This window comes from Cetorhinus maximus, chromosome 7 (genome assembly GCF_964194155.1).
Source record: "Cetorhinus maximus chromosome 7, sCetMax3.hap1.1, whole genome shotgun sequence".
In the NCBI taxonomy this organism is placed as follows: Eukaryota; Metazoa; Chordata; class Chondrichthyes; order Lamniformes; family Cetorhinidae; genus Cetorhinus; species Cetorhinus maximus.
Window position 1 is genome coordinate 62,265,140 of NC_135885.1, and position 25,302 is coordinate 62,290,441.

At 41.2% G+C, this 25,302-nt stretch overlaps 1 protein-coding gene across 2 annotated transcripts in view; it reads right to left on the minus strand.

The window, feature by feature from the left end:
• The window catches only part of LOC144682828 (PC3-like endoprotease variant B), an 898,333-nt gene that overhangs the window by 721,076 nt on the left and 151,955 nt on the right, over positions 1-25,302 (minus strand). The gene's annotated exons all lie outside the window — the stretch shown is intronic.

Below are 25,302 nucleotides of genomic sequence, written 5' to 3' on the forward strand. Positions count from 1 at the left end.
TTAGGTGTCGCAAGCATAGCGTTAATGGCTGTCTAGGAGCAAAAGCTGTTCTGATAACCCTTACAGCAGCATATAAACCAAGGTAATAAAGTAAAACAAGCTGACCAACTAGGTCTAAAAGCTGGCAACTCATAAACAGCCCTGAATAATAGGCATGTAGTATACTCTATGGCCAGAACTTTAGCCCCCTCTTGGGAGCAGACTGGGAGGTGAAGGTGGCGTAAAATTGGGTGGGATGGCTGGGGTGAGGTGGCACAATGCCTGTCACCTTCCTGCCTCTGCTGGTCTTTTACCAGTGGCGGGTTATGTGGCAGGCAGCCTACCTACCCGTGGGTCAACTGAGGGTCCTAAGTGTCCAATTAATGATATTTTACCAGTGGCAGCAGATGGGCACTTCACCACCTGTGGAAAATGCCCAATAAAATCTGGCGGCCTCTCTCTGGGCTTGTGGGGGCGGGGGGGGGGCAGCGAATGGGGTCCCTCCCTATCAGTCACCCTGTGGCCCATGGAGGGCTGCCCAGAGGGAAGGGCTGCCCCCACTGGAAGACCACCCCTAGCAACCCCCCCACCCCCACCATCAATGGGGCCAGCCTTATAAGCCCCAGTGATCCCTGACCTTTCCTCCAGGCCTCTTTGATGGTCAATGGTTGTCCCAGCAGTTGCCACTGCTCCTGGTGGGACTAAAGCGTTCCCAGCTCTGCGACTGGCCAGCACCTGTTGGAGGCAGGACATCCCGCCTCAAAGGGGCAGAAGCCATGACTTCAGGCAACTAATTGCCTGAAGAACATATGATTCAGTCATGGCTTCCAGGTCCAGTGGAGGCAGGCTTGCAGGGCCACCGCTTCCATATACAATCCTGGCCCGCAATAACACTGGAGAGGATGTTATATCAGCATTCCAATGCATGTATAATGTAAGATCAGGGCAAAAACTTCTGGAGTCTTTTCCCCCCTTATTTCTTGTGGGAAAAATATACTATTGCGGATCTATCTTTGTATTTATCAATTCATAAATATGATTATTAAGTTGCTTTAAATTCACTAACACATTGATCACATTTGCATCAAGGGACACTCCCTCTGCCCTCAGTTCATTCTGATACTTTCACCCCTCTCCAGCTCTCAGTTCATATGGAACCTTTCCTCCACTTCCTTCACTAGTTTACACTGACACTGCAACCCACCAATTCATGCTGGCATTCATATTCTCTCACTTCTATTCCCTGAACTTAATGCCACTTTCCACCCCGCCCCTCTCCCCACTCAACTAGTTTTATCCTGGCATACACTCTAGTCTCTCATACCTACTTAGCTCACATCGGTACTCATCCCACCCCCTTTCCAATCAGGTTGCTGCACACTGAACATTTTGAATATCTTTAAGAGCAGAGTTTCAATACTTTAGAACAGCAGCCTCTTCTAAAGCAGAGGAAAAGGTGCTGATTTTTGTCCATGTGCACGGACAGCTGGACACTCGAATCTGAAACACTAGTGTTGCATAACCATGAATGACTGACATTTCAGAGGTCCAAAGCATTAACATCTAGAAATAACCTCATTTTAACACAAGGTGAAGTATAGAATACTAGAGGATAGCCCCAAAGAACAATTAGATTATTTTGCATAAAACAGCTAACTTTTTGAGCACTCACTCAGGACATGGAAACTTATTCACTCCCAGCGTATATCAGAAGATTATTGTTTGGAGTGAGTAACACATGAAAATGGGATAGATTTGGACTTTGTGAGATACTGTTAGCAAGCTAGCAACCCCATATTTCCCAATTTTTATTCAAGTCAACAGAAATACAATTTGGAAGTATCCATTTTACACCATCACACAGTCAAAATCTACCCCATTGTTTGCAGTTTGGTGAAATTGACAACAAGAATGCATAGATTCAAGGTTTTCCCTAGAACAATAGAAGCAGAACATTTTTTTTACCAAGCTGAGGGTTATTAAAACATAAATAATTTACCATAAGTGGCAACTGAGGCAGCAAATACAATATTATTTAAAAGGGAATTGGGAAGTATTTGATAAGGAAGAATGGACAGAAAGGACAGGGAAATACAATTGGAATACACAGCTCCAGTTGAAGAGCTAGTACTAATCATGTGACAAGCAGAATGGCCTCCTTTTGTGATGACTCCTTTTCTGCTTGACTAAATGGGAACATTTGATTGCCTCAGCAAGTACCAGTATAAACTGAGTAGGCCTCAGATTATTGAGCAGTCAAATCACCCAAACTCAAATTGGCAAGTAGCAGCAAATGCTTATTCCGAATGGGAAGCCGTACAAAATGACCAGCCAAATTTCTAAAGTAACTTTGTGAAATTTATTTGAGCTGGAATCTTGAATTTTTCACCTACCTGAAACCGTATTGGTAAAAGTAACATTTAGGATACAAGGGTCTCATTCTGGATAAAATGCTCATTCTTTGCACATAGAGCATAGTAAATCTCTTAAGGGGCATTTTCTTAGAGAAGTCTACTCAATGTTGGGAACCTTGGATTGAGCTTGGAGTACCTGGCTCCAGTTTGAATTACTAGGTAAGACACTTTTTTCTAGATTTGTTCAGATAGGCTGCAATCTTTGTCAATCATTGCAATATTATTATCTCTCAATTTTGGCTTCACCCAATGCCTCTGCTGAATTCTGATAACCCAGCCCCCACACTCCTTTAAATATTCTGCCATGGCCTGTTTCTTTTGTTCTCTTCAGCAGCTAGGCCTGACTTATTTCCCTGCTATACTGAGTAGCCTTCCTCCACCTGCTCTATAGAGACTTGCTTTCATCAGTTCAGCCAAATCTGTTCCCTAAATCATCTTCAGTGTCCAGCACAATCAGGCCCAGATCCATTAGTGACCAGCCAGTCATTCAAACTCCACCCCACTTCTGGGGCAGGATTTTATCGTCGGCAAGCAGGGGTCGGGGCCCGCTCGCCGACACGTAAAATGACGCGGGATGACGTCAGGTGGAGCTCCAAACGTCACCGCGCCCCATTTAAATTTTCAGGAAGGCGGGGGCTCAGCAAAACCAGCTGCTCGCCCGCCGACCTATCAATGGTCAATTGAGGACATTGACAGATCAATTAAAGTAATTAGTGGACCTGCCCGTCCAACCTTAAGGTTGGTGGGCACGCCAGGAGCCCCGGCGACAAATAGAAAAAACATGAAACCTCATCCACAGGCGGGATGAGGTTTCATGTAGGGTTTTAAAAATTTTAATAAAGTTTTGTTGGAAATTATGAACATGTCCCAACTCATGTGACATTGTCATTGTCACATGAGGGGACATGTAAGGGAAATTTTTTTTTCTATTTTTAATATTCTTGCATGTAGAGCCGATCATCCTGAGGCTGCACTTAGCCTCAGGGAGATGAGTGCGCTCTTTTGTGTGCATGCGCGAAAGAGCGCAGTCTCGATTTTAGGAATCCCCCCACCCGCACAGGGAGTGCATAGCGATTCCGTGCGGATGTCACACTGGGTGGGCCTTAATTGGCCCGCTCGTGTAAAATACGCCACACCTCCAATTGGGGGCGCCGATCGGAAGCGCACCTGCATGCGCCCACCCATCAACATCCCCCCCAACGGGGGGAAAATTCAGCCCCTGGAGTTATTCCCTCCCTGTCAGACCAGTTTCAGCCAGCTTCAACATGCCTGAACACTGGGCATGTCTGTACCGTTTGATTATGTGTGTCTGGTATCTGATCTGTGTGTGTGATTAGTGAAGCCTGGGTGTGGTTACTGAGAAAAAGAAACTTAAACTGAGGCAAGCTGGGAGTCGACATTTTAAAATATTGAATAAAACTCCTCCTGCAATCATATAACCTGCAGTGCATCGTCTCTGCGTATTTTGGAGACATAAAACACAACAGAGTGTCAGATTATGTGCTGAAGTCTTTGGAGTGGGACTTCACCCTACAACCTTCTGACTCTGAGATGAGAGACTCATGGCTCACACTGTGCTTCTTGGTTTGATGAATAGCACTTGAGTGCTTTCAAACCTGGCAGTTCATCTGTCTGTCCAGCTGATACAAGCAGTTGCTTACTAGTACATCAGGTCATCTGGCTGCATAGGTACACCCCAAACCTTTCACTTACTTACACATCAACCTCAACTACTTCCTAGCCACTTGGATGTGAAAGAGGAAAACAAAAGAGAGGAAGAGGTGAAGGAGGAAAATGTGAATTGGAGTTAAAGAGGGAAGAAGATGAGGCCAGGATTTCCCGGTTGGCAAGTGGGGGGGGGGGGGCCCGCTCGCCAACTCATAAAATGACACGGGATGACGTTGGACGGAACTCCCGACGTCGCCCCGCCCCATTTCAATTTTCAGGTCGGCGGGGGGGGCGGGGCTCAGCCAAATCAGCTGTGCACCCGCCGACCTGTCAGTGGCCAATTGAGGCCATTTACAAAGTAATTAAAGTAATTAGCTAACCTGCCCATCCAACCTTAAGGTTGGCGGGCAGGCCGGGAGCCCTGGCGGGCATTGGAAAAAGCATAAAACCTCATCCACAGGCGGGTTGAGGTTTCATGCAGGTTTTTAAAAATTTAATTAAAGTGTATTTAAAAGTGGTGGACGTGTCCCAACTCATGTGACAGTGTCACATGAGGGGACATGTCAGGGCAATTTTTTTGTTTTGTTTTTAAGATTTTTTATTGTGGAGCCGATCTCCATGCATGAAAGTGCGGACTCTCGGCTCAGAGAATTCCCCCACCCCCGCACAGGGAACGCATAGTACATCCTTGCAGACGTCACGCTGGGCAGGCCTTAATTGGCCCGCCCACATAAAATGGCGGTGCATCCCCAATTGGGGGCGCTAATTGGAGAAGCACTCGCTTCTGAACTTTCCCCCCAACGAGGGGAAAATTCTTCCCTAAGTGATTGAGGCAAGAGACCAAAGAATGACAGAAGTGAGAATTTAAGGAGCGGATTGAGAGATAGTGAAATGTATAAGAGAGAGATAGAAGTGGGGAGACATTTTTCTCCACATCCCCCACCCTCGTTAACAACTAAGTCCTATTCTCCATCCCACTCTTTGACAGGCCATGGTTCCCTTCTGTCCATTCTCTCCAAACTCCAGCCCAAATGCTTTGCTTCCTATTGACTATCACACCCTTCCCCATGGTCCTCCAAACCTGAAAATTAGCCTCATCTTTCTCTCAGCCCAACAATATTGCATCCCAAAAGCATTGCATATCTCCAACATTCACTCCCCAATCTTAAACATACTTAAAAAATCAAAGGGACATGTGAGTTACAGAAGAAAGAGGAACCAGCGAGGATAGAGAAACATTGAAAAAAAGAGTTGGACAAAGTGATACAGAAACTGCATTAGGAACTATATGTGACAGCTATAAACAGAGAAACCAAAAAAGAACGGGAAGCCTAATAGAATGACATAAAAGAAATAAAGTACAGGTAAGGAACATGAGGTCTACTAGTCTCATTTAAACTACCTTCAAGATGATGGAACCAAATCAAGAATAAAATACATCAAACATTTCCCACCTCTTAAAAAAATCTAAAAAATTAGTAAAAGGATCTGAGTCAAGTATTATACTTATTTAGTTACTTTTTCATTAAATGTATCTGCAATCGATCACACATGGATGCAAGATGAGGCTGAATGCACCACCTTTAAAGATAGGAAAGGGGTTTATAGCACTAGGGTGCTGCATTAAATCAACCTCTGCAATAAGTCTCAGATCTTTTCTTAAGGCAAAACAGGTTTGCATCACAAAATTAGAGGTTGAAGTTCTTTTGTGCAGTATTCTCAGTACATTGGGATCAAGTTCCTGTATGCACCATTGTTACAAAGTTATTAATCCATTTAAAATACTCTAAGAGTAGCACAAACAAGAATCAATCATTTGCAGAAAGCACACCGTGGCCTTAGTTGAGTAAAATGCCCTAATCTTAGCTTCCTCCATTCTTATAACTCTTTATAATTTAACCTGTAAATCGGCTTAATGTTTGCCAGATCTTTGTACAGCTGTAGTGCATGCAGATAACCACTGCAACCTCTTTTGGCTTAATGTCAACTGTCATTTCTAAAAAGTATGTAAAATTCTATCCACAGGGAACATTGCTCGACAGATTGGGAAGTTGGACTCAGAAGTCAGTACACCTGATATCTGGCGCTCTTGGTTTTTCATTCATTAGAATGAAAGAGAAAAAAACTTGCATTCATTTAGTGCCTTTCACATGCTTAAGATGCCTCATTAATCTTTGTAGCTGGGAAGTTAGAATGACTGTGAATTGGGCCACTGACTTTCATGCTCCATTTTCCAATCTGCGATCCTATCACACAAGGGTGGACACTGGAAATGCAGCCTCTCTAAATTTACCTGACAATGTTAGTGGCATAAGTCACATAATAATGTGCTTACTTCATAATTCCCCTGATATATTAGCCCAACATTATTAATAGTCCTTAATCAATAAGAATTCCTTAAGTTACCGGAAAAATAGCACTAGTGTTTATTTACTGGCAGAACAGTAGCAGCATTTCTCACAGGTAGATGGAAAATGGAGCACATCTGTGGAGCTCTCTAAATCTGTGAGGCCATTCATGCTGTGTGTGCTGGAGGAGCAGGACTTCTATCTGCAACATGAATCACTAAAAAACATGAATTCGTACAGTCAATTCATGATAATGATCATAGGAGGCTCTTGTGTAAAAGCCCTTGTGTAAAACCAGAATAAAGTTTTATTGAAAGGGTAGTTCCCAGAGTTCTCCAAACTCCACAAAAATAATTTTAAAAATGAGACCACAGATCTTCTAAGTATATGTTTTCCTGCATGAGATGTGGTCATACCAAAGTAAGATATACAATATCATGTAATTCTTTGACAGTTTGTTTATGAAAACTGAGCTGTCTCAGAATGTGCTCATATTCCTTGAATCAGGTGTCAAAGGGCGCTTCGCAGTCCATGTCTTATAATCAATTTTGTTCTTCCGATTGCTACTCCGTCTCAACCTGGTCCAGCAAGCATTTGGCATTGTGCCCATTTTGTTACAGTCAAAACACCCGAGATCTCTGTTCATGTTCTTTTTAACTACGGCCGGGATTTTCCATGCCTGTCGGCATCGGGTGTGTTCGGTGGCGTCAGCGGACAAAATGGCACGATCAGTTTCATGACAGCGTGAAACCAGTTTGCGATCGTCCGCTCAGCCTGTCAATGGTGGGTCGTGTTTCCCGCCATCAGACATCGGGAATCTCACTGTAATACATCAGCATATCATTATAAGGCCAGCCCGCCGGACTCATCCCCCACACCCTCTGCCGCTGGATCATCCACCCACATCGACAGGAAAACATGCCAACGTGTTTCACAACAGCACATAAGCGACATGCACCTGGTGGGCTGCACTTCGCTTGGGACTTCGTCTACCTTGCTTCAGTCAACACTCACAGTCATCAGCGCCAGGCTTCACTGACAGCACCACATCACTTTTAGGAGGCCTCACGGGTAGGTCTCTACTTACTAATCAGCCATGTGTGGGTAGCTTTTCAATGGCTGCAGTGCAAGGTCTTGCTTAAGGAAGGGGGAGAAGTGGCCTCGGGCAAGGGAAGAGGCTGCAGGACAAGGGTTGTGCTGGGGTAGGTGTGTGGGAGCACATGTTGATCTGTGCAAGTGGCCTCAAGATAGTGAGAGCTGAGGATACAGTCTCCAGAGGAGATGAGGCCAGATGGAGATGTGAGGGTATGTGTGTGAGAATGGGTGGTGATGTCCCTTGAGCTGGCAGTGAGTGAGATGCCAGTGAATGTGTGATGGGCTTGAGTGTGTGAGTTTAGAGTGATGAGATGGTTGTCATATCCTGGCTGCACGGATGAGATCATTCATCCTCTATCTGCATTGGGTGGCCAACCTCTTCTGTGCAGCATTGGCAGTGACCACCACTGCCACCGCCTGCCATGCTGGATTGGTGATGCCGCAGCCTGTCCTGTGGGCAGAGTGGGGGTAGAGGACATCAGGGCAGCCTTCCATGGAGTCCAAATGGCATTCCAGTGACGCATCATTAAACCTGAAGGTTGCAGTCTTTTTGCCTTTCGTGGACATCTTCCCTGCAGTAGTCGTGGGCTGGAAGCACTGAGATGTGTTGGCGCGGCTGGACTTTAAATATGACGCCCGGCGTGATGAAGCAGCCAGGTGATGGCGTTGTGGGTGAATGAGAGCCCGCACACCATAGAAACAGTGTGTTTCCTGGGAATGTGTAAGTAATGCGACGCGTTTTGGAAGATACAATGTGAAAATTCGCCATTGCGGGTTTACCCGCCTGCTACTGCACTTAGGGTGGAATCATTCCAGATTCGCACTATGTCATGCTTCCCCTAGCTCTCAGGGTATGAATGCATACCATGCTGAGTTTATTGATCTCTGGTTAACTGATGAGAGTAATCTCACTATTTATTCTGCTGTCTGGACTCACATGTTCTAGGGGTCCCACAATGGTCATTGTGTTTGAGTGTTGAACTTTCCTGATCAGGCAACTATATACTTTATTATCTGGAAATGTTTTGATAATTTTATCACTTAACATTAGGTCATAAAGCCTAATATCATCTTTACATCTTTGTTTTCCAAACATAATTTCAATATGTCTTGTGGTTCTATGATTACTTTCCATTGTTACCATGTGAGGGTTTTCTCACTTTATGTTGTTGCGAATGCAGGACTTTACAAAATGGTTGTGTTATAAAATATTTCCTTTAAATTAAGGTGAAACAGAATTTTCTGAATGGGAGGGATGGTGACCTTATTGAGTCTTTGCCTGGAGACAGGCCCATGTGATCTGGTTGTCATGGAAAAGAAACCTAAACCTACTGAAAATCATGTTACTATTTTCGCACCTTAGCAGAGAAAAGGAACAGCTGCTTTTTGGATACAGAGACACTGAGAGAGAGAGACACCAAGAGAGAGAGAGACACTGAGAGAGAGAGAGAGAGAGAGAGAGACACCGAAGCATAGTCAGAGACAGAGAGAGAGAGAATGCAACTTTTGTGAAGAGCAGGGAAAGAAGCTGTTTTGTGTTAACAACCATACAGGATACTGCTGAGAGCTGATTCTTTGTTCAAAAAGAAGATGATGGAACATAAGGAACTTTGGGAGATTTAAGGAACAAAGAGTTGTTGAGGTGGGCCTTTTGGTTTATTCAGGGGGAATAGGAGGAATTTTGAAGGGCACTGGAGGATTCAACCTGGCATTGCAGGGAGAAGTGAGCCTGCTGGAAAGCTGGAAATATCATGGGATTGCATCCTCTGATGCTATATATCTGCCAGAATTGCGGTGCACAGCGAAAAGAGTTGTAAGATGTATCTCAGTTGTGTTAGTTAATGTGAAAGTACCTTTGTTTTTAACTTCCATATATTAATTTCCTGTTAAGTAGTGTTTGTAGTGTAAGTAGATAATCGCCTGTAGTAGTGTTTGTAGTGTAAGTAGATAAAAGCAAAATACTGCGAATGCTGGAAATCTGAAATAAAAACAGTGAAAATACTCAACAGGTCTGGTAGCATCTGTGGAGACAGAAACAGAATTAATGTTTTGAGTCAAATATGACTCTTGCTCGGAACTCAGAACCTTTTGATTTATGGTGATTTTGGATCATTTGTTACAGTAAAAGTCTTAAATTATGAAATCTTGGCCTTCAGTTTATTTCCATTGGTCTCTGGGAAATTCTTTTTTTGAGAAAGTTATCAGTTCCTATAGATTGTAACAATATTTTGCCTGTGAGCTTCAGACATAGAGTCATGGCCTTTGAGGATAGCATGCTTCACTGTCCATCAACTCAACGTGAACAAAAGGCCACAAGCGCTCTACTGCAAAAAGAGGATTCAAGCCATTCAAGCTCAGACATTTTTGTTCCATTTGTTGTGCTGCAGCTATTTGAAATCTCAAATGAAATAATCAATATTGCCCCCTTCAAAATTTGCTATTAAATTAGATTTAGCAAAATGAATCCCATTCATCGTGTGTTAAATTATTTGTTCCCACACCTAGTGCACTTACTAAAATTACTATTCTGCTTGAGTTCACATCTATGTCGCTGTGTTTCTTTGCTGTTCACACTTCTTTTGCACCACTATTTCTCTTTGTAATCAGCAATGATAGTCAAACCTTTCATTTTGTTTCTATCTTCAGCAATTGCAAGGAACTGTGATTCTTTACTTGTTTCTGAAATGCTTGTATGGAACTTCTTTTCTACTATAAAATTTAATGTTTGTTTTTGTTCAATGAATCAAACACACTTGGCATCACTGTTGTGTATTTGGATCGTTTTAAATTTTCTTGCCCTAAATTATTTTAGTGCTGACATCTTAACTCTCTCTCTCATGGGTGAGTCCAAACACCCCATATGTTCAAGATTGTCTATTCTTGACCTTAGAATCTATTTAGCAAATGCTATTAGATGCTGGACAATATTATGCCTCCATAAGCTGTGTGGTAGAATATCATGTTACACCTTTTTAGTTTAAGAAGTGAATAAAATTTATTAACAACAAACAGACAAATTGTCAACTGCAATATAATTGTATATTTGTGATAGAAGTATTTTCTAATTCCTTGAACTGACAAAATGATGAGTCACAATCTCATACTAAGTTAATCTTTTATAGATAACTTGTAGAAATGTATTCCCTAGCTTTCATATATCATAACACTATAGGAGTTAGTTAGGCTATCACATCTTTACCTGTGGAGTTTCCATTTTGTTTGATACCTTCTAATAATTCAATTCCAGTCACTCCCTTTCATGTTTGCCATCATTTGTTTGGAATTTTCACAACAGACTGTAAAATTCAAAATCTGTGCATTTAACTTGTAATGTTTAGGTTAGAGACCAGTAACATTTTGTTTGAAGTAGACAAAGTTTGAAATCCTAGTTACCCAATAGGAGAAAAAAGCCACACAATTCCACAGTTTTAAACAAACAAAATAAACTTAACTATACAAAGCAAATATACGAAGTAAAACATACAAACTAAAACAATCCACAAGATCAATTTTGTACTCTTAATATTCAGAACTAACTGGAGGTAAATATGAATTAACAGCAAAACTGTGGTCGAACACACACTGCACATTACATGGCAGATGCGACCTAGACAGATCCCACAGATTTCTCAGCAATCCACCTAGGTGTCAGTGACCACTGAGTCACAATATCTCATTAAAACTCTGTCACCCTCACAAGGGATTTCATTTCCTCACTTTCAAAGATCCAGCCTCTGAATTCCCTCAAAAGCTGTTGCAACTCAGAATGCCTCAACGACTGCTCACCTCCCACTGGTTCAATCTCTTCTCCCAAATCTGCATACCATGGGATTCACAAAGCTGCAATCCCACTTCGAAGTAACAGCACAATTCCAACTCTTTCATAAACCACTACCTTCACTAAGTTGGCACTGCCTCTAGGCTTTTCCGAACTCCAGTCTCCCACCTGTACTGAGCTATAAATGTCTCCCAGGGATTCTTCTGAGCTCTAACCCCCTCCAGCAGGAAACCAGTAACCTTCGACCACGTTTTCAGCTTCCCAGAACTTCGCTGAGCCTTACCTGCCTGGAGCCTAACAGCTCCCACCGCTTCTGTGAGAGCTGAAAACCACATAAGATCCAAACTGGAACCAACCTTCTCTCCCAGAAAACACACAGATTAATCAAAACCAGAGAACCTTCTTAAGCTCCATTCATCTCCATGATGATGTCACCTTTCAGGGTTCACTGAATGCATCAAAACTAATTTAGCTCTAACTCACAAAACAAAAGATCTCTCTGGACTTCACTTCTTTGCAAGCAATGTAGATGTCATGTCTCCAGTTCTCTAGCTAAGTAAGTTCACCTGCTGTTTTATGGCTCCCACTCTTCTACTCTTGACTCTATTAAACAAACATAGGTAACCTTTTAAGCTGCCATTTTCTTTTCGGTGTTCTGGCATTCTCTAAAGCCTAGCATTTTAGTTACCTTAGCTTCACAACAACAATCTTCCTAGAACTAAAAACTATCTCCAAAATATTACATGAACCATGAACAAGATATTTGTCACAAACTGAACAAATCATACTGCTTCTGTTTGTCAGAAGTCCTGCTTTCATGAGAGTTGTCAACTACAGCGTACAGAGTCAGCATTCTCAGTCAATAGCACCTGCAGCAGCACTGAGTAAAGACACACTTGTTTGGTAGATTATCAGGTAGACACATGCAAGAGCAGGACTGAAGGGCGAGAAGCCTATGCTCACTTTTGTCAGCAAATGCTGACATGGTAACTCGACCCCTGTCATCCCCAAAAGTAATTTTCAGCATAAAAGATTGATGGTTGGCACATATGTTCACACTCAAAATATTTGAGCTATATGTTGCAGTCAATGGTACTTGCTGCTGATCGTGAAGAAAGCAGCCCACAAAAACTTAGTAAATTCTGTGGTACCAATTTCTCCTTTCCCGATTATCAGTTTGAATCTGGCACCAAGTCAAGGGGATCTCCAGGCATACAGCAATAATGATGTCATCAAGTAGAGTAAGCAGCCAATCATGTTTAAGTTCTCTTACAGAGCGCAACCAAGGAAGTAAAAACACTGAACCCCTTCGCTTTTAAACTTTACAGATGGCAAAATAAATGAATGGGACACATATGAAGGATTAAGCTAGAAAGTAAAATATCAAGCAAACTTTCAAATAATATTTTTTAAATGTGGAATTTCTTGTCATAATGGTGAACTTTGACACTCAACAAATATAAAATTGCTCTTTCAGGGCTAGTGAGGCTCTTTAGCAGTAATTATACAATTTATATACCTTAAAAACTCAGTTACACCTTTAGTCAACAAGGTGTAATTTTTTCAAGGGTTTTTATAAGAATGGAAGTCCCCAGCAGTTCAGTGATTTTTAATTGATTGCAGTCCGAGGAGCCTCAACAGTACATCCTCTGGAGACGTATAGAATCACGAACAGCAACTTTGGGATTTCAGCACTTAAGTGTGCATGTGCGGATGCCAGAAGTTGCTGTCAGTTTCAGAGGAGTAATAGCGTGAACACTATCAATTTCACTGTCGATATGACTGCATAATCCAGGCCATTGTACTGGAACTCCAATGAGACACTTCTGCTTTTTGATCATGTATGTTTCAGTTCCCTTAATCACTTCCTTGCACCACAGGGGAGATAGTGGCATTGTGGTAATGTCACTGGACTAATAATTCAGGGGCCCAGGCTAATGTTCTGGGGTTCAGGTCCCACCATGGCAGCTGGTGGAATTTAAATTCAATTAATTCAATATAAATAAAATATAAATAAAAATACTCAGTAATAGTGACCATGAAACTATCAGCAATTTTGTAAAGGCCCATCTGGTTCACTAATGCCCTTTAGGGAAGAAAATCTGCCATCCTTACCCGATCTGGCCCACATGTGACTCCAGACCCACAGCAGTTAACTCTTAACTGCCCTCTGAAATGGCCTAGCAAGCCATTCAGTTCAAGGGCAATTAGGGATGGGCAACAAATGCTGGCCTTGCCTACGATGCCCACATCCCATGAAAGAATAAAATATACCTTCTACTCAGAAATTGCATAATGTCTGAAAATAGTTCAAACAAATTTAATTTATTCTACACAGTAAGTTGTTTGAAAGTATGGACAAAGTCATAGTACTCAGACTTCAGATCACCCATATCTTAGAAATCACCATTGCTAGGCAAACTCAGTTTTTATTTTAATCTAAAGGAAATATCAATATGCTATGCATTCATCCAGAACAAAATGGTTCCAAGATTTTGACCACTATTTTCTAAGACTACTAAAGAATTCTTGATTAAGGAAGATGTGCTTTTCTGAAATATAGTAATACAAAATTAATTGGTCACTAAAGAGATTTCATTATTTTCTATAGCGTTTTTACACCCAATCTTGTGTTTTAGTTCTTCTATGAGCTTCACCAGCTTCTGCTTTAACTCTCCCCACCCCTCTCAGGACTACCACTTGGATGGAACAACAGGGAAGCTGTTCCCCCACTTTTCTCAGATGACAGGTTATCAAACCAAGTTCACAGAATTTACACACTTAACTACCACAGAAAATCTGTGTATCTGATATCGCGTTTCAGTCTGATGTGTAGTGTAGAGTTGTCATTCACTTTGTCCATACTGCCCTGTATGGATGATGTTTCATTGTCTGGTGACAGAAGTTTTATTTTTCTGAGATGTCCAAATCTCATCTTGTTGTGTTGGTACTGTCATGGCCAGTACAGGCATGAAGAAATTACACATTTTAAAGCTGTATTTTAAAATGGACATAACAGCTTTTAAGATGGATGGCAATGTATCAATGTATTGGCAGACCTGAAGCTCAAGCAAATACCTCATTAAAATATGGACAATCATAGCCACTTGTGAAGTTCACAAGTCCCATTGTTAAGGCTGAACTGTTAAAAGAACAAGACTATCATATATTGGCTGACTTGACTTTCTACTTCACTCTGGGCCATAGAGACATTGAAACTCAATGTCTTTTCCTGAAAGGCGTTCAAAATGGTAATTTAAATGGAATGGATCATTCAATTACAAAATCCCTGGCTGTCTCAAAACTCTCAAAGTATGAAAGGCTGCAACACAGAATGTGCATCAGTCCAACCCATCACCTTATTTGGAAGGAGGACTTTGGACTTGGCACAGGCCTCATCACAGGCCTCATCACAGGTTGCATGCTTAAGACAGCCATTTTTGTTACCTGTTCTTTTTAAAAGTAACAGAAGTTATTCTGCTGAGAAATACCATGACAGATACCATCTGAAACACTGCCTGAAAAGCCATCAAATCAGTTGCAAGACAATCACACCGCCAAGGTAAAACAGACTGGGGGAGAATCCAATCTGTTTGATCTTCAAATTCATCTGAGAGCTGACCTCCTTGCAATTCAACTACAAGTAGCCTTGCAGCTTACTGAGAATCCTCTGCTTTACAATACCTCCACTTCAGCCAAAGCATCAATTCAGCTAAGAAACTACAGGTCTACTGCGGAAGGGACTGAAACAATTGGTATTTGTAACTGTATCACTTTATTCTTCATCTGTATCTAATCTTTGTGTGTATGGTAGTGTGTGTGTGAAATGTCGTGTTTAAACCTCCAGGATGAATGTGTGATAATAAATAATCTTCTTTATTTTTAAAGTGACAAAAGCTTGCTGCTGGAAATTATTTAAATTGAGACAAGCAACCCTGAGGGTGAGAAAACACTCTAATTTCACATATAAAAACACTTCTAATCATGGAAAATAAGAAAACAGATAAACTCTGTCCATGACAGTACCATCCCCATTATATTTGGAGCTCACTCAGGAATTTGTCAATTCTCTTCCCTTCATTGAAAAATAATTGAATTCAGAATACGGAATTCGGGTGCAGTAATTACAATGCAAAATAATTAGTTTGATTAATGTGGTGGATGGAATTTTTGGAAGTAGCAGTCTGAAATGTACAGTATTGTATTGCAGTGCCCTAGGGAATTCTTATTTGTGAAAGTATGGAAGCCAAACCAGATGAACCTCTGTTTGTGATTATTGATAAATCATCTGTTCAGACAACACATCTTCAGCCTTCTCAGAAACCTTCAGCTTTGGCTGTGGGCATTTTGCTTCTGGGATCAAAGGTTGTCCCTGACAAGCTGATACAGCGTTCTCTGAAGCTAAAGGGAAATTACTAAGTCATCTCATTAGCATCTTCCAGCTCTTGTAAATATTAGAACAATAAAAGTCCACACTGGACAAGTTCCTGTTTTGTTTGGTCAGTTCACTCTCCTCTCAGTGTTTGCACTTCATTCAACATTGTTTGGGTGTATTTGGGAGCCACTTCATGAAATGTTCATCGTCATTTAGATGACTGTAGGAGTTGCGCTTTACTTATAATCAACAGGTGTCCTGCTATGAATCTCCCAAAGCAACACATTTACGTACAGCTCAAAGTATGTTGAGAAGATTATAAACATTAAAACTAGAACATCTTTGGATTTAGTGGTTGATTAATAATGGCTACATGTATCATTTGAATTTAGAAAATGTATATATTTTTTAGAATTATGATGCACACACACAAATATATTCCCAGAAATGTAGAGACCAATGTTTATTTGGGAAATGGGCAATCCTTATCAGAATCTCGTTACCAGGATCCAAATCTCAGACTTTCCATTTATTTATGGAACGCATTATAAATGACTTCATTTATATTCAGCAAACAAATCATTAGCAGTATCATTGCAAATGTCACATACACATAATCAATCTGTCAGACTGTGCGTACTGTAAAAACCACAGAAGCAGTTCACATGATAACTTGAAGTTCCTTTCTCTTTCTCATTTTTATCCATTTTCTTTAGGAAATCCATTTGAAAATGCCTGTCTTACAGGTGCCATATTCCTTATCCTAAACATCTTCAAATCTATATTGAAAACATTACATAGGTTCTAAAAGTGTCACTTCCATCATTTAAAAATATCTGTGACCATTTGAGTGCAGAATTGTCTTTGCATTTTTAAAATCCATATTTTAACATACTTTGCTGGCTCATATGTTTCTGGTTGAAAAACAAACCTAGTATTTATGTTGGGGTGATGGTCCCTTTCAGTGCTAGGTTTCTTTATAAGGTTTCTTGTAAAGCACCTGGCTTCCAGTAACTGATCATGTGACCAAGTTGCCTGAGAGATAAACAATAGAAAAAAAGGTCAAAAAGATGATAATTATATGAGTGAATAGATTGTGGGTGCGGCCCTAATCTCAAGCAGGGTTTTTAGTTTTTAGTCTAGAATAAGGTTGCTGCAGGAAAAACCTATTTGAAGCAAAGTTCAGTTAAAATTCTGTGTGCTGGCTAGCTCTTGTTAACTGAACTACTCCACTGGCAGTGAGTAGGACTTCTGGGATAGCTAAGGTGAAAAGAGAGAGAGTTTTAGATACATGACTCCAGAGTTAAAGCACATTAGAGCCAAGTTAAATTGGTATTGAAGGGAATTTGAGTTGAGAAGGTTGGTTTACGGTATAAGTAATTGTGTTTGTTCCACTTTTAATATTTTTAACATAATTAACTGTTAAGATAGAATGCAATTATTAGCAATTGTGTTCTTTGATTTTTAGGTAGTAAAGTTCTTTTGTTTTTAAACCGTGAACCTTGTGGCCCCATTCTTTTCGTAAATATCTGGGTTTTCGGATTTATACAAAAAAATCCCAGGATTATTCTTGGAACTAAAATGCAAGACTAATGTTCAAGAATGCAGAGAACCACAGAAACTTTCACCCCCTTTGGCAATCTTCAGCAAGGAAAAGTGGAGCCAAATTAATTGTCCTCTCAAAACACCAGGTTAACCTGAGTTTGAGGTTTATTTTTATGTTTTTATTTTGCTGTTATGAATTATTGGTCAGCTTCAGATCTGCCTAGCCTTCATTTTACTGCTACCAAAGAGGTTAGCGTGTTCCCATAGAAATTAAAGTCAACACCTTTTTGTGCCAGACTCACAGGAACTGCAAGGCACCACCCAGGGTTTTTTCTTCCTATTTCCATACTTCTGGAGAGAAATATCACAGCCAAAGTTCATGGTCTATTTTTGGAGATCAATGGTGACAAGACTGAAGCAATGCTTCTCCTGCCCTGTATTACTGATTCCCAGAGCTGAAATCCTCATCGCACCATGATGCAAAAACTGAATTTGAACCTGTTCTTTCAATAATCATTTAAATCTTTTGCGTGTGGTTATTCAGAATGACTTAAACTATTTGCCTGTATTCTGAACCACGAATGACACAGCTGCAATAGTCTTACGAAAAGTAATGAGATGTGACTCTTTTCAGTTGAATGTAAATCTGTAATTGCTTGGTTATGTATTATTCAGAAACAATTTTTGACATCTCATAACCAATTAGTTTACAAAATATGCATGTTTTAAATAGTCATTAATGACAATTAAAACTGATACAAACTGAATAATTTTAATATATATGGCTGTATTGATTAAGGAGAGCACTGCAGTGCTGGAGAAAGAGGATGTCCCAGAGGGATCAAGGACAAAATCAATTTGGCTGGAGCTAAGGAACAAAAAGGGTGCAATTCTATCGCTCAGTGTAGTCTGTAGGCCACCAACTAGTGGGGAGGATGTAGACAAACACATTTGCAGGGAAGTTACAGAGAGGTGCAAACATTATAGACTGGAATACTGGTAGTATAAAGGGCTGAGAGGGGCTAGAGTTCCTAGAGTGTGTTCAGGAGAATTTTCTACAGCAATATGTGTCCAGTCCAGCAAAAACAGAGGCACTGCTGGACCTGGTTCTTGGAAATAAGGTGTGCCAAGTAGATCAAGTGTCAGTGGGACATTGAGGAGACGGTGACCATTATATCATAAGATTTAGGATGACGGTAGAAAAAGACAATGGGTAACCCAGAGTAAGAATAATTAACTGGAGGGGAGCCGACTTCAAGGGAGCAAGGACGGATAGACTGGAACCAAAGGTTGGCGGGAAAAACGAGCTGAACAATGGGCTATCTTCAAAGAAGAAATGGTTCGGGCACAGTCAAGGTATATTCCCTCAAAAGGGAAAGATAGGGAAAACAGATCCAGAGTTCCTTGGATGAAAAAGGAGATAGAAATTAAGACAAAGCTGAAAAAGTATGCTTATGACAGGTGTCAGGTAGAAAATACAATTGAGAACCAAGCGGAATACAGAAGGTTCAGGGGTCAGGTGAAGAAGCAAATAAAAGAAGAGAAGAGGGATTATGAGAAAACACTGGCAGCCAACATAAAGGGGGACCCCAAAGTCTTCAATAGGCACATAAATAGTAAAAGGGTGGTTAAAGGAGGAGTAAGGCCGATTAAGGACCAAAGAGGGGAGATACACATGGAGGCAGGGGGCATGGCTCAGGTGTTAAATGAATACTCTGCATCTGTCTTTACCAAGGAAGATGATGCTACCCAGGCCATGGTGACAGAGGAGGAAACTGTCACTAGAAGGGTTCAAAATTGTCAAGGAGGAAGTGTTGAATAGACTGTCCGTGCTTAAAGGTGACAAGGCATGGGGACTGGATGAGATACATCCAAGAATGTTAAAGGAAGTGAGAGCGGAAATTGCAGAGGCACTGGTCATAATCTTTCAGACTTCCCTCGACTCAGGGGAAGTGCCAGTGGACTGGAGAATTGCAAACATTACACTCTTGTTCAAATAAGGTGGTAAGGATAAGCCCAGCAATTACAGACCAGTTAGTTTAACGTCAGCAGTGGGGAAGCTTCTAGAAACAGTTATTCAGGATATAATTAATAGTCATATAGAAAAATGTGGGTTGATTAGGAGGAGCCAGCATGGATTTCTTAGGGGATAATCATGTTGAACTAACTTGCTGGAGTTTTTTGAAGAGGTAACAGAGAGGGTTGATGCAGGGTATATGGACTTCTAAAAGGCACTCGATACAGTGCCGCACAACAGACTTATGAGAAAAGTTATAGCTCATGGAATAAATGGGACAGCAGCAACATGGATACAAAATTGGCTGAGTAATAGGAAACAGAGAGTAATGCTTAATGGATATTTTTCAGGCTGCAGGAAGGTTTGTAGTGGAGTTCCTGAGGGGTTGGTATTGGAACTCTTGCTTTTCCTGATATATTTCAAAGTTTGCAGATGATACGAAGCTGGGGAGTTTTGTGAACTGCAAGGTGGACAGTTAGAACTTCAAAAGGACACATACAAGTTGATGGAGTGGACAGATAGGTGGCAGATGAAGTTCAATGTGGAGAAATGTGAGGTGATTCATGTTAGTAGGAAGAACATGGAGACACAAAATCCAATAAGGGGAATAACTCTAAAGGGTGTGCAGGAGCAGAGGAAGCTGGGTGTATATGTGCATAAGTCATTAAACGTGGCAAGGCAGGTGGAAAGAGCAGGGTTAATAAAGCATGCAGTATCCTAGGCTTCATTAATAGGGGCAGAGGGTACAAGAGCAAAGAGGTTATGCTGAATTTATATAAGACACTGGTTAGATCTCAGCTGGAATATTGTATACAGTTCTGGGCGCCACACTTTAGGAATGATGTGAACGCATTGGAGAGGGTGCAGAAGAGGTTTATAAGAATAGTTCCAGGGATGAGAAACTTCAGTTATGAAGATAGTTTGGAGAGGCTGGGGCTGTTCTCCTTGGAGAGGAGAAGATTAAGAGGAGATTTGGTAGAGTTGTTCAAAGTCATGAGGGGACAAGACAGAGTAGATGGGGGGAAACTGTTCCCGCTCGTAAAAGGATCAAGAACGAGAGGGCACAGATTTAAAGAAATTTGCAAAAGAAGCAAAAGTGGTGTGAGAAAAAACTTTTCCACACAATGAGCGGTTTGAGTCTGGAATGCACTGCCTGGAAGTGTGATGGAGGCAGGTTCAATTGAGGAATTCAAGAGGGCATTGGATGATTGCTTCTATTTAAATAATGTGCAGGGTTACGGGGATAAGGGAGGAAAATGGCACTGAGTCATAATGCTCATTCAGAGAGCCAGTGCAGACACGATGGGCCAAATGGCCTCCTTCTGCACCATAACAATATATATACACACACATACATATATTTATATGGTATGTGTGAAGTACAGTTACAAAGAAAATTTGCTGCAATAATATTCTATGGTAGGAAGATTTTATTTTCAAAAATTATATTATAACAGAAGCGTCACCACATCCGGAATTGAACAATTACGTTAATTATGTTAAATGTTATCTTACTTGAATGCAACAGAGGATAACACAGGCATCTACCCACTATGTGGAAAATTGCCCAAGTATGTCCTGTCCACAAAAAGCAGACAAAATCTAATCCAGCCAATTACCATCCCATCAGTCTACTCTTGATCACGAGCAAAGTGATGCAAGGTGTCATCAACAGTGCTATCAAGCAGCACATACTCAGCAATGACCTGCTCACTGATGCTCAGTTTAGATTCCGCCAGGACTACTCAGCTCCTGACCTCATTACAGCCCTAGTCCAAACATGGACAAAAGAGCTGAATTCCAGAGGTGAGGTGAGATCATCAAAGCAGCAGTTGATCATTTGTGGCATTAAGGAGCCTTAACAAAACTGAAGTCAATGGGGATGAAGGGAAAAACTCTCCACTGGTTGGAGTCCTACCTAGCGTGAAATAAGTTGTTTGTGGTTGCAGGAGGCGAATCATCTCAGTCCAGGGACATCGCTGTAGGAACTCCTCAGTGTAGTGTCCTCGGCCCAACCATCTTCAGCTGCTTCATCAGTGACCTTCCTTCCATCATAAGGTCAGAAGTGGGGATGTTCACTGATGATTGCACAATGTGCAGCACCATTCGTGACTCCTCAGATACTGAAGCAGTCCTTGCCTCATACAGTAAGACCTCAACGACATTCAGGCAAACAACATTCGTGGCACAGAAGTGCCAAGCAATGACCAGCTACAAACAAAAGAAAAGCTAACCATCTCCCTTTGACATTCAATGGCACTACCGACACTGAATGTCAACCAGAAACTGAACTGGACCAACCATTTAAATACTGTGGCTACAAGAGGTCAGAGGCTGGCACTTCTGCAGACAGGAACTCATCTCCTGATTCTCCAAAGCCTGTCCACCATCTACTAGGCATAAGTCAGGAGTGTGATAAGATACTCTCCATTGGTCTGGATGAGTACAGCTCAAAGAACAGCATCCATTGCAAAGCAGCCTGCTTGATCAGCACCCATCTACCACCTAAAACATTCACTCCCTCCACCATCAGTACACAGTGGCTGTATTGTGCACTGCAGCAACTCACCAAGGCTCCTGCAATAGCACCTTCCAAACCTGTGACCCCTACCACCGAGAAGGATATGGGCAGCAGATGCATGGGAACACCACCACCTGCAAGTTCCCCCTCCAAGTCACACACCAACTTCAATTTTTGGAACTATATTGTTGCTCCTTCACCGTCACCAGTCGAATTCTGGGAACTCCCTCCCCGACCTCACTGTGGGTGTACATTGCCTGAAATGCTGTGGTTCAAGAAGGCAGCTCACCACTACTTCCTCAAGGGCCACTAGGGATGGACAATAAATACTGGCCTTGCCAGTGACGTTCGCATCCCAAGAATGAATGAAAGACAAGGTCATTCTCAGTCAGATGTACTCACATTAAATCGTCACAAGCAGCTAAGAAATCCTAGAGGCAGGAAAAGGCTTAAAGATCAATAAAAGCCTCTCTATTTTTTGAAGCATTAGTTCTACTTTTCATTATATCCCCCAATCCTTTCTCTTCCTAGATACACATCAAGTTGAATAGATTTCTAGATTATTTTTCTGTGGTTTTCCTGGAAATTTATTCCACAAGTCTATTACTCTTTGGATGAAAAGGGTTTTGCCTGAATTTGTTCCTTAGTCTTAATTTGCATCCTTGATATTGAATCTTCCATCATAGTCAACAATTAGCACAGACATGGCCAACAAAACCTTAAAACTGCTGCATTATTTAATGATTTGAAAAGAGGGATCCAAAGGATCTTCAAAGAACACAGAGATAGATAATGCAGTCCTACCTTCAACTACGGAACTGGAGACCCGCCTTACAATAAAATATGAGGGCAACTTACTAAAATAAATTTTCTGTGCAGTATAGTGCGTGGCATTCCGATGCTATTTGCTGAGTACAATATGACACGAGCAAAATAATAGACAGACAGTTTGTCCAGCACAATCCAGTAAACTTAAAGCACACTGGTAAGAAAAGCTGTTGGAAAAGTTGATTTTTTAAAAATACACACCAAAGTTCATCATGGGGAGGTAGGAAGACATGCAGTAGACTGAAAGCAAATGAAAGTGAACTCAATATTGTAGCCTAAAATTAAACTAAATTAAAGTTACTTGTGGAGCATCACAAGTGATTGTGGGCGAAGTGGTAATTCTGCTCTGATATATTCTCCCCTCAATGTGGCAGTCACCATACTTCAAAGCATGTGGTAGCTAGGTGAATACTGTGCACAATATCTGCTGCCAAGAAGTCAACAGATTTCCTGGAACTAGCAAGGAAAGCCTACCCAAAAACACATGGTGCACATAAGATTGCATGCCATAAATTGTGACCTTCAACTTTTCCTGCATTTATTGTGGTCCATGCTGAGCCCTCAACAACCATGCCGTGCTTTCATTGCATTTCATGCCCACATACAGGACACATCCAGGCACAACTTATAATGGAAAGCCATGCTAAACTCATGTCTTCTACCACCTTAACACAAAAATGAACACAAATGGAAGAATTTCTAGTGAAGTCAATGGCAGCATTGACCATTGATACGTAGGAAGTTGCATCCTGTAGTAACTATAGGCAGCAGTGTCATGTCATTCAGTGGAAAAAGTGATGAAAGTATTGGCCTGAATGAATGAAGAATCAGTGACCCTTTTAGTTCACGTTTGAGCAACACACTAACTGATGCTACAGTTTCAGTTGGGGATAAGCCATCAGTAGAACAGATGTGGGCAGTGGTAACCTTGCTAATCATTGGCAGTGCCATTCCTATATTGCAATGTTGCTGCAGGTATGCTTGCTGGCAGATGGCAAAGATCTGGAACTGGTACCCTGCTAACCCACAGGAAGCTAAAGGACTTGTCCTTAGCCTTGTCCAGGTAGGTGTACCAAGGTCCGTAGTTACGGTCTGTTGCTTGTTTATCTTCCTGACATGCCTTCCTTCGTCTTGTAGCAATTTAACCATATATTTGAGCACTTAACAAATAAATTATTTTAGGGTATAAAAAAATAACAAAATTATGGAAATAATCTGTAATAACAGCAACTTTGTATTAAAATGTACTGCAAAAGTTGAAATAAAATGTAAAACTGTTGATATTGTATTCATTCCTGTACACATGGAGCTCCCCAAGTGACCACAAAATAATGCTATGTTCTCACTTGCTTGAAAGCTGGGAGCTTAATGAGGCTAATGCATGCCTGATGTACAGATCTCATCACACAGCACATCCCCACCATGTTAAGCTGCACTATAGATGCACCGCAGGTCGAAGACGTCGGTCCCAGAGAATGTCGCAAACTAGCATCTATGTTGCAAATGAGCGTGGTAACAGCCCCTAGGCTGTGATCTCTGATCGAGTTGGGAAGCTGACTTGAAGCTGACTGTGATTTGCTCAAAATCACTCCTGAGACCAACTCATGTATTTAAACTCAAGCTAATGCTTCCACAAAATGTAATTAAGAAACTTGGTCATTGCACAGACAAATATTAAAGTGCTTTATGACTGGAGGCACCATTTCTCTGCATGTATGAGACACATTCCATTGCTTCTTGCAAGTTAAACAATAGAAAGTTAGCCTGTAATTTTCACAATAAGCTGTTTGTTATTTTACTACAATGGGATTGTCGTGCTATACACTCATCCGGTAAGTGAATCGGGAAACTGGAGTTTTATTTTAATCATAAATAGAATGTAAAATGCACCAGAATAAAAATAGAAAATATACATCAAGTCCATCAGCATCTGTGAAGAGAAAAATGGGCTAATGTTACGGTTACAGAGCCTTTATCAGAAATGGAAGCAGTGACAAAGGGTCTACACCCAAAACATTGAGACACGTTGTTAACTTCTCACACAGACATAAAACTGACCTTGCAGATTGACCGCCATTATGGACACCAACAGGCTTCTGTTTCCACAACGCAATGAGTTTCTATAACATGAAGCTGATCCACAACACTTATTATATGACTTGAATGGCAAATTGAAAATCTATCCCATTAACCCACATTTTCTTTTAAAAGTACTGACAGACCTGCCATGTATTTTCAGCAGTTCCAAACTTTATTCCACTTCACATCATTAGTACTTTTTTCTCTTTGTCTCTAATATATACCTTGCCCTTCGACGTTAGGTATAATTGTTGTTAGTAACGTTTTCATGTTATTTTCATGTATGTGTTTTTTCCTTAAGTGAAAAATTATTATAAGGTTGGAATTCAAATCAAAATGCCTGTGTATTTTATTTATTATATTGCTACCTAAATCCTTGATTAAAGGACATTCTAATTATTGATTTCCAAGATGATATGCAAGGTGTATCAGCTAGGAAGCTAGCTAACTGGGGCCTGAAAATGTGCAAGTTAAAAATTCTGGCACTTATTGGCCAGATAAGGATTGCATTCCCCAGTGATCACAACCCCACTGGAACATGCTGGGTCTGGGTGAAGTGACCTAATTTGCATTCCCTCAAAGGGATGGTAGCACAGTGGCAATGTTGCTGGACTAGTGATCCAGAGGCCTGGACTAATGCTCTGAGGATGTGAGC